Below are 8,993 nucleotides of genomic sequence, written 5' to 3'. Positions count from 1 at the left end.
ATCATTGGCTCGAGATGGTGAAAACATACGCTCTGGGGGTGGTTCCTCGGTCGCTGGAGGTGCCTCGGTCTCCATCGATGCTGGCTGAGGCTCGGGGGTGGGCTGAGATGCTCCGGCTATCTCTGGGGCTGGTAGGACTAAAGCAAAAACCCTTGTCCGAACAATGCAGACCATGCCCATCAACCGCATCGTCTCTAGACCCAGGGGAGCGAGTACACTCATTTTCTCGACCCCGCGAATCGAATCCAAGAGACCCATGCCCAGCACTAATCTTGTAATGTAAGGGCCCGAGAAGATCTCTCCCAGTCTAGCATACTGTCCCTGATGTCTGATGTAATCAGCCAGGATGTGCCCTAAATAAATCGGTACGCGCTCTACCATCGAGTATAAGTACAGCAACTCCTGACGGCTCAAGACACCAGTACTGTCACCGTGGCCATTCACCGACCTACTCATGATGGCGTGCAAATATCTGTATGCAGGTCGGGAAAGGCACGTGGCCTTGGACACCCCCGGCTCGTACTGACCTTGACCACATAGCACTTTGTAAGCTCTCTACGGGGTCAAGGTTCTAGGATAATCAGTAGGTAACTATGCATACTCCTTTGTATCTGTGAATGCCTCCTCGTATAGGCCAAGTAGTACGGAAAACTGCGTAATGCTCAACCTATGGTGGCGTCCAAATACTCTGAACTGAATGGTGCCCAAACTATCGAAGCTCGCATAAGCTCTATCAAACTCGAACGAGGAGAGCACCTCCAGTGCAAACTCTCGGATGGTTGGCTCTCTAATAGTCAGCAACTACCGCCAACCGCCTTCTGAAACTAGATCCTCGATCTCATCGGCGAACTCATCACCCTGCTGAAGCTCCCGCAGTATAGTAGCGTCCAGAAATCGAGTCTGTCCAAAACGGAGTCTCGACAATCGCTCATAACGGACCTGATGTTCGGGAATCACAAATCGCATGCCCTCGGGCTCAGAGGATGACTCACGTGGCCTCTTATCAGCTTGCTTCTTTGACCTAGGTGCCCTGATCTGCAAAATTTAAACAAAATTTGGTCAAACAAGTTGAGAAAACAATATTGCAGAAATCCACACGGTCGTGTGGAATTTCCACACGCCCGTGTGGATCCACGGGGCGTGAGAACCGCACGGCCACGCATCATCAATCCAAAAATACAACTTAATAATACTTCTAACTTCGTCCTAAACATAAATCATTGTTCCAATTGAATAAACGAAGCATTATTAACCAGATTAATCGATAGAAATCATGAATTGACGAAGAAGATGATGAAAAGGGATTTACCGACGAGGAGAAGTAAGAAAATGAAGAGCCGGCTAGAAAACTTTGCTAAAATCCCACCAAACTGGTGCTATGGACTCGGAGAGTACTGTGAGAGTGTTTTCAATTGAAAAGGAATTGTGAAGAGGGAGAGGAACCATCCTCTTTTAAACAGAACTCGCGACTTTTGGCGTTCTGTGCATCCACACGGGTGTGTGGAAATTCCCCACGCCCGTGTGCCTCACTTCAAAAGCTCCACAGGGGCGTACGCATGCCCCTGTGCGCTCTCGGGAAAAACTCTTACTGACTTAGAACGATCTCACACGGGCGTGCGGAAAATATCCACGCCTGCAGTGCTGCACCTCGAGGGGACGACGCATTGCGCCCTCGTGGCTTCCCTCGACATCCGAGAATAATATCAAGTCATCCACACGCCTGTCGCGAAATTCCACACAGGCGTGGACATTCACATGCCCAACTCACGGGGAAGCCGCACACCCCGTGTTTTCTCCGGGATGGAGGGAGCAACTGCGAGATTTTGCACGGGCGCATGGAAATTACCCACGCCCTGTGTGGTTCACTAAGGTCACCCTACGGGGCGAGTCCACGCCTGCTGTGCTCGGGAAAATCGCCCAACTCGCAGAATTCACAAGCCCGTGCCGAAATTACCCGCAGGGCGTGCATCGACCGCATGGTCGCTCACGGGGATGAGCTCAGCAGATGACTCCACCGGCGTGTGGAAATTCCACGCCCGTGTTTTCTCTCGATGACTTAGAAAAACCTCGCAGCTCTGCGAACTATTCCGAACATGTTTACACACTCAGAGCCTGCTATATTATGCAAAATTTACCGAGATAAAAACACGAAATAGAACTCAAACGACCAGACTTCGCCAACTCTCAACAAAACACACAATGAATACTTTTTAAAAATCCCACAACAAAATCACAGCACAAACACTTAAAAATTGAAACACCAACACTTAACAGTTTATTCATGAAAACAAACTAAACTAAAAGGTGCGAGAACAATAAACACTTGGATTGCCTCCCAAGAAGCGCTTGTTTAATGTCATTAAGCTTGACGTATCTTTCTTACCTCACGGGGGTTCATAAATGAAGGTTGCCCTCTTACCCATGGCTTGAAAGCATGATGAGTAAAATCTCTTGAGGGTAGAGGGTGTACTCTCGTGCTTCGGACCACCTAGAAATGGTTCGTCCAACTTCCTTGGTTCATGTACGTCTCCAACAATCTTGGAGCGTTTTCGGTGGCGTCTCCGAGCCCTCTTCATTTTCCGGAGCACCTTCTTCAAGATCCCCAGAGTTGATGTTTCTTCTCCAGTCGAACCAAGCATCATTACTTCTTCATTGCTTTCCTCTTGGTCGAACAAACCTTCATATGGATCCGGGTTGAACATTTCATGCACATATTCATCAACAAGTTCATTAGTAGTGTCTAGAAAATATAAAGTGTCATCAAAATCAAGAGAATGCCGCATGGCTTCAGCAAGGCGGTATGTGAGCTTATTGTCTCCAACTCTCAATGTGAGCTCCCGCGTCCATGTCAATCAATGCTTTGGAAGTCTGCAAGAATGGTCTCCCAAGTATCAAGGGTACATCTGCATCCTCATCGACATCTAGCACTACAAAGTCAATCGAAAAGATGTACTTGTCCACCTTGACAAGCACGTCTTCAATGATGACTCTCGGATGTCGCACTGCCTCGGGTCCGCCAATTGTAAAGTTATCCGAGTAGGCCTAGGCTCACCCAAGCCTAGCTTTTTGGAAGAAAGTATATGGCATGACGTTGATGCTCGCCTCGAATCGCCAATGCCATTTCCTCACCTAAGTTGCCGATGTTACACGGAATGATGAAGCTTCCCGGTCTTTCTTCTTGTTCGACATGTTCTTTTTACAACACCGCGAGCATGAAGCATCAAGCACCACTGAAGCACTCTCCTCCAATTTCCTCTTGTTGGTCAATAGGTCTTTTAGGAACTTCGCATACTTAGGTATTTGAGCCAATGCCTCAACAAAAGGAATGTTGATGTGGAGTTGCTTGAACAAACTCAGGAACTTCTTATACTGTTCATCCCCTTCATCATTCTTCAATCTAGAGGGATAAAGGATTCTTGGCTTGAAAGGTGGGGGTGCCACCTCTTTCTCTTTGTCTTCTTCCTTCTCAACCTCTACAACCTCGGGTGTGTGTTCTTTTGGCTTTTCACTCGGAAGCCTCCCTTCAACCTCACGACCACTTCTCAAAGTGATCACCTTCACATGTTCTCTAGGATTGGTTTCCGTGTTGCTTGGTAAACTTCCATGTGGCCTTTCGGAGAGAGACTTCGCAATTTGCCCCACCTGATTTTCAAGATTGTGCAAAGAGGCGGTGTGGTTGCGAAGTGTAGCCTCGACTGATTCAAACCTTGTATTTGCCGATTGAACAAATCTAGCCAAGTGCTTCTCCAAATCCGTCATTCGGGTTTCCAAGCCTGAAATTCTGTTTACCACTTGAGGGGCTTGTTGTTGTTGTTGGAAACCCGATGACCCCATGGTCTTCTGTGGTCCTTGATTACTCCATGAAAAATTGGGATGATTCTTCCAACCTGAATTGTAGGTGTTGCTGTATGGGTTCCCTTGAGGTCTCATGCCATTACCTACAAAGTCAACATTCTCAACTGAAGAAACATCACCAATGATGATTGGGCAATCGGAGGGAGCATGCCCTCCACCACAACAGGTGTAATTAGTCACGGTCGCAACTCTATTCGAAGCTATAAGATCTAGCTTCTTACTCAAACTCTCCACTTGGGCCGCCAATGAAGTTACCACATCAATTTCATGGAGACCGGCCACCTTTTTCTTCTCCCTAGCGTTCCACTGATAGCTATTTAACCCCATTTCCTTAATCAATTGACGAGCCTCATTGGGGGTCTTGCTACCTAAGGTACCTCCTGCCGCCGTATCCAAGAGTTGCCTTGTACTCGGGTTCAAACCATTGTAGAAGGTTTGAACAATCATCCACTCTGGGAATCCGTGTTGCGGATACTTTCGCAGGAGTTCCTTGAACCTTTCCCATGTCTCAAATAGAGACTCCAATTCCAACTCCACAAAGGATGAGATCTTATTCCTAAGCTTTGCTGATTTTCCGGGAGGGAAATAACGGGCTAGAAAAGCTTCTACCATCTCCTCCCATGTAGTGATTGATGCTCTAGGTAATGTGTGTAGCCACTGCTTTGCTCTCCCCTTTAAGGAAAAATGGGAAGGCTCTCAATTTGATGGCATCATCCATCACACCATTTATCTTCAAAGATGTCGCACACCCTCGAGGAAGCTCTCTATGTGACTCGCTTGGATCCTCATCGGCCAAACCGCTGAATTGTGCGAACTGCCGCAAAGATATGGATGAATGCCGCTTTTAGGTCAAAGTTCTGAGTCAGAATTGGGGGACGCACTAATACTCGGATTGTGTCCCCAACACTCGAAGGTCTGCATAATCGGATAGTGTTCGTTGTTGCTCATTTTGTTCTACCATGTTTTCAAATCCTTCTACTTCCAAATTAGCTGGATTATGCTATTCTTGCACAGGTTCTTTCCCTTTTCTTCTAAGTGTACATTCAAGCTCAGGGTCTCCTTCAATCAATATTGATGGATTCCCTCGGGTCATAACCTGGAGCTGCACCAAAAAGAAAGAAAAAGACAATCAGAACGATGATAGAATAAGAAGATATGAATTATAATGTGTGGTGAAATAGCTAAGGAAACAAAGTGCAAAGTATCTCTAAACGCCTAGCTCCCCGGCAACGGTGCCAAAAACTAGACAAGATCCCCTTGCGTATATCCCGCAAGTGCACTGGTTTGTCGAAGTAATAATCCCTGGTGAGCGGGTATCGAATCGACAAGGAGTAGGGAGTAAAGACACTTAATTCGATTCTTAGCTATGTGGAATATCAACAATGATAAGTGTGACAATGATTCAATTCTCAACAATTAAAAGCAACAAGTAAGAGAGCAAAAGTACGGAGGAGGTAAGGCAATCGATAAAGATGGGGTACTCGGATGATGCTTCACCTAGGATAATCGCTTCAAGTGCAAGAACTCTCTATTATGCTTCCTAATCAATGCAATGGTGAGTCGTGGAAATCCTTACATACATAGTCCCAAATCTAAGGTCAACTATGCTTAACTCTATTCATATCCCGGAGGAGAGATTAAATAATCTCTCAACCTCGCACTCGAATAAAGTTGCAATGAGCTCTAGGGATTCCAGTTGATAAATCTCTTCCTAATTATTGACCTAACCCTTTAATCCAGGCGGAAGGTCCCTAACCACAATTAAGCCCTAGATACTAAGATCCCCTCAACGCTTCACTCCGTTGCACGCGCAACTAAGCCCCAGTGGAGATTCATCCCTTAGACCATTCACTCTATTATGTCCACAAAGAAGTCGAGGAACAGAGGTAGAATTTATCACGTTGGAGAGGAAAGGGGACGCTCCTGTACCTCTCGACTCACCCTCTCCAATCTAGCTTTGTCTAACGCTCGTGGTGTGTCACTCACTCACAATGTTACCAACAAGAACTCTCAACCCTAGTGTCACTCTAGGGGAAATGTTCATACAATCAAGCATTCAATGTTGGAACTCACAATAAACATCAATTTATTGAAAGCATAATAAAGAAGTTCAATGAAATGAATACATCCTAGGGTTCACAATCACCCAAGTACCCACTAGGGGTTTAGCTCTCCATCGAGCTAAGTACAATCAAAGAAATCAAATGTAAAAGCAACGAATCCATAAAGAAACCCCCTCGATGGTCGTGTCGATATCTTGTGGAGAGTCCTCTACTCATCGCAAGGGATCCTTTGTCCGGCCTAGGATACACCTCGTCGGATCGATGCCGACGAAAGCTTTCCCAATAACCTTCTTCCAAATGACGCGCGATGTCGGAGCCATAGAACCTCTCCAAAAACCTAGCCAATACCCCTCAAAACCCTAGCCAAAGCCCTCTCGCAAGTTGGGGAAAAGATGGAGAAAAGAATACCAAAATCGGGGCTCAATCGGCTTTAAATAGGGTTGGAATCTGGCAACTCCACGGGCGTGGATGATACACGCGCCCGTGCGGAATTTTCACACGGCCGTGGATAATTTCCACACGCTCGTGTGGATTCTCTGTTTCTCTGATTTCTCGGCTGGCTGTGAACAGTGCTGCTACAATACATGCTACAATGTTACTACAGTGCTCCACTACAGTCTTCGACCTGAATAACTTCCCAATTCCATATTTTCATCGGGGTAACGCAAACGGGCACACGTTTACGTCGTGAATCACTTGCTTCTTCAATGATATACATGTTGCTGGAGCTCTTGTTCTTATGTGCATAAGTCGGAATGCTCGAGTGTGACCCGCCTTTTGTGCCCCTCCAAATGGATGTGCTCACTCAAATGCGAGGGAGGTTGGCACACACTCTAGCATCTCACACCGACCTATGTCTTCGCGTTTGACCCTTTGCAAGATTTCCTCCAAAAATAGGTGCATTATGATCCACATTGGCCTATTTCCTTCATACTCGGCCTCACAACCCTACCCGCATAAAAAGTAACATAAAAACACATATTAGTATAAAAAAACCTGAGAAAAAGTAATGCTCAACATAAGGAATGAACACTTCGCATTCATATCGCACAAGCACTTATCAGTAAGACATAAATATTCTATCAATGTTACTATTAACTACTGATAGACGCTTTCTTACTGGTGTTGGGTGTGTGAAAATATGAATATATGAATATATAAGTATGCAAGTACACAATAAAATATTGTAATCAAGTTTGTAATACCACAAGTGCACAGGTCATCAAGTAATATCTCATGGATGAACACGAGGGTTGTATTTCCCCAAGAACGGCGAGAGGCTCCTATTACTTCCTTTTCGCTTAATCAATAGCCTAAATGTTTACGTTATCTCTTTAGTATAATTGCAAATTATGGATACAATACAATTGGAGATGTCATTAAGCACACTTGGAAGGAGCGGGAATATGTATGAAGGTTATCTTGATTACTAATTATGATAGGGGTTAAGTATTAATTATGTTCTAGGATCGAACCGGGAGAATTCGAAGGCTTGCTAGCCCCAATAAGCCATGGCTACTAGGTCTAAATTAATAGAAACTTAAGATGAAATTCCTCCACCCCGTCACTCAGATGGAATCTAATCATCCTCAGCCTCCTATGTTTGCCTTAAGTACATGAGCCCTACGAGAAGAAATCAATCAAACCCTAAGTCTTAGGGTAAATCAATCCTTAATCCGGAAACCTACCTATGCCTAACTTCTTATAACATTCATAGATCTATCATAGCATGGGTGTCATTAATGCAGTGGCATATCTTCCTCATCCAAATTAATAAAGATAAACAATTAAAGCATGCAATGATTATCAAAACTAGAACGATATATATATTGATCGATCAAAATTCATAAACAATAACTGAGGGACCTAGATATATAATTCACCGAGAATTAGGTTCTCATGGATCAAAGAAAGTAAACCATCAAAGTGCAAAGAGAGCCATAAGACCAAATAATAAATAAACGTTCAATGTGTTCCTAGACTAACTCCCTACAATAGTTCTCCAAAAATTGGGAATTAGTGGATCCCAATATTGTCTGGATGATGTGTGTCATGCACGCCCTACTCTAATAATCATTGATCATCTCTTGAGAAACTCATCGTAATCCATTTGAAATATAGATGAATATTGCCTCCAATGCTCTTGCTCTTCGAAATCCGCCACCCCTGACTCTTTGGAAAAAGAATCTCCTCAAATTTATAGAAAACTAGGGTATTTATAGTAATCGGCTCCGCCACGCCCTCACCACAGCGTTGTGATGTCCATTGTGAGTAAGTTGTTTGGGCTCCAAGTTGTGTCCTTGCACTGTCTTTGGGCATTATACATCTTGACAATGGCCGTTATAGACTTTACAATGACCATTGTGAGGCCATTATGGCTTCTATGTTGCTACCAGTGAACTTATGTTGCCACGGCTTGATCATGAAAGTGGTAAGTGTAGACAACGGGCGTTGTAAGTTCCCATTATGCCCATTGTGAGTCGTGGTAAAGCCTTGATTCTGCAACTTGCTTCATTTTGCTTCAAAACATCCTCGAATTCACTTCATTCTTCCTAAAACATAAATAAAGGTCATTGTGAACAAAAGAATGAAATTTCTTCCTAATGAGATGCTAAAAAAGTACAATTTCATTCTAGGTGCAGTGTAAATGTTATAGAAAATATGATCAATTTAGCACTTATCAAATATCCTCACACTTAAGCGTTTGGTTGTCCTCAAGCAAATAAAACCGATAAAAAATAGAATACATGATAAGTGCTTGAGCTCAGGCAACTAAGTATGGAGTTTAAGTAGTATGGGGGAACAATCAAGTGCCAGGTAACATGATTAGTCCTTTACAAAGAGTAGTCTACTCTACGACGAAGAGTATTTTCCCAAGTGTCGATCTCAAGGTCCACTATCTTATAGTCCACATCATGTACATAAACTTCTTGGGGTTTTATTCTGTCTCACTCTTACATTTTTCATAATTCTTATACATGATTACCCTTTCTATTTTTTATTTCTCACAAGATCTACAGAGCTCGATGTTAAGGTAAAACAACTTATGCTAAATGTATGTAATTTGGAAACCCT

The 8,993-nt window shown here is 44.1% G+C and overlaps 1 non-coding gene across 1 annotated transcript; it reads left to right on the top strand.

Annotated features, from left to right (window-relative positions):
• Positions 1 to 4,312: 4,312 nt before the first annotated feature.
• LOC120266165 lies at positions 4,313 to 4,419 on the top strand. Its single transcript, XR_005538007.1, has one exon. It is a non-coding gene; the product is annotated as a small nucleolar RNA R71 (small nucleolar RNA).
• Positions 4,420 to 8,993: the final 4,574 nt, after the last annotated feature.

This window comes from Dioscorea cayenensis, chromosome 7 (genome assembly GCF_009730915.1).
Source record: "Dioscorea cayenensis subsp. rotundata cultivar TDr96_F1 chromosome 7, TDr96_F1_v2_PseudoChromosome.rev07_lg8_w22 25.fasta, whole genome shotgun sequence".
In the NCBI taxonomy this organism is placed as follows: Eukaryota; Viridiplantae; Streptophyta; class Magnoliopsida; order Dioscoreales; family Dioscoreaceae; genus Dioscorea; species Dioscorea cayenensis.
Note: the sequence above shows the minus strand (reverse complement) of the source record. Positions and strands in the feature narration are given on the sequence as shown.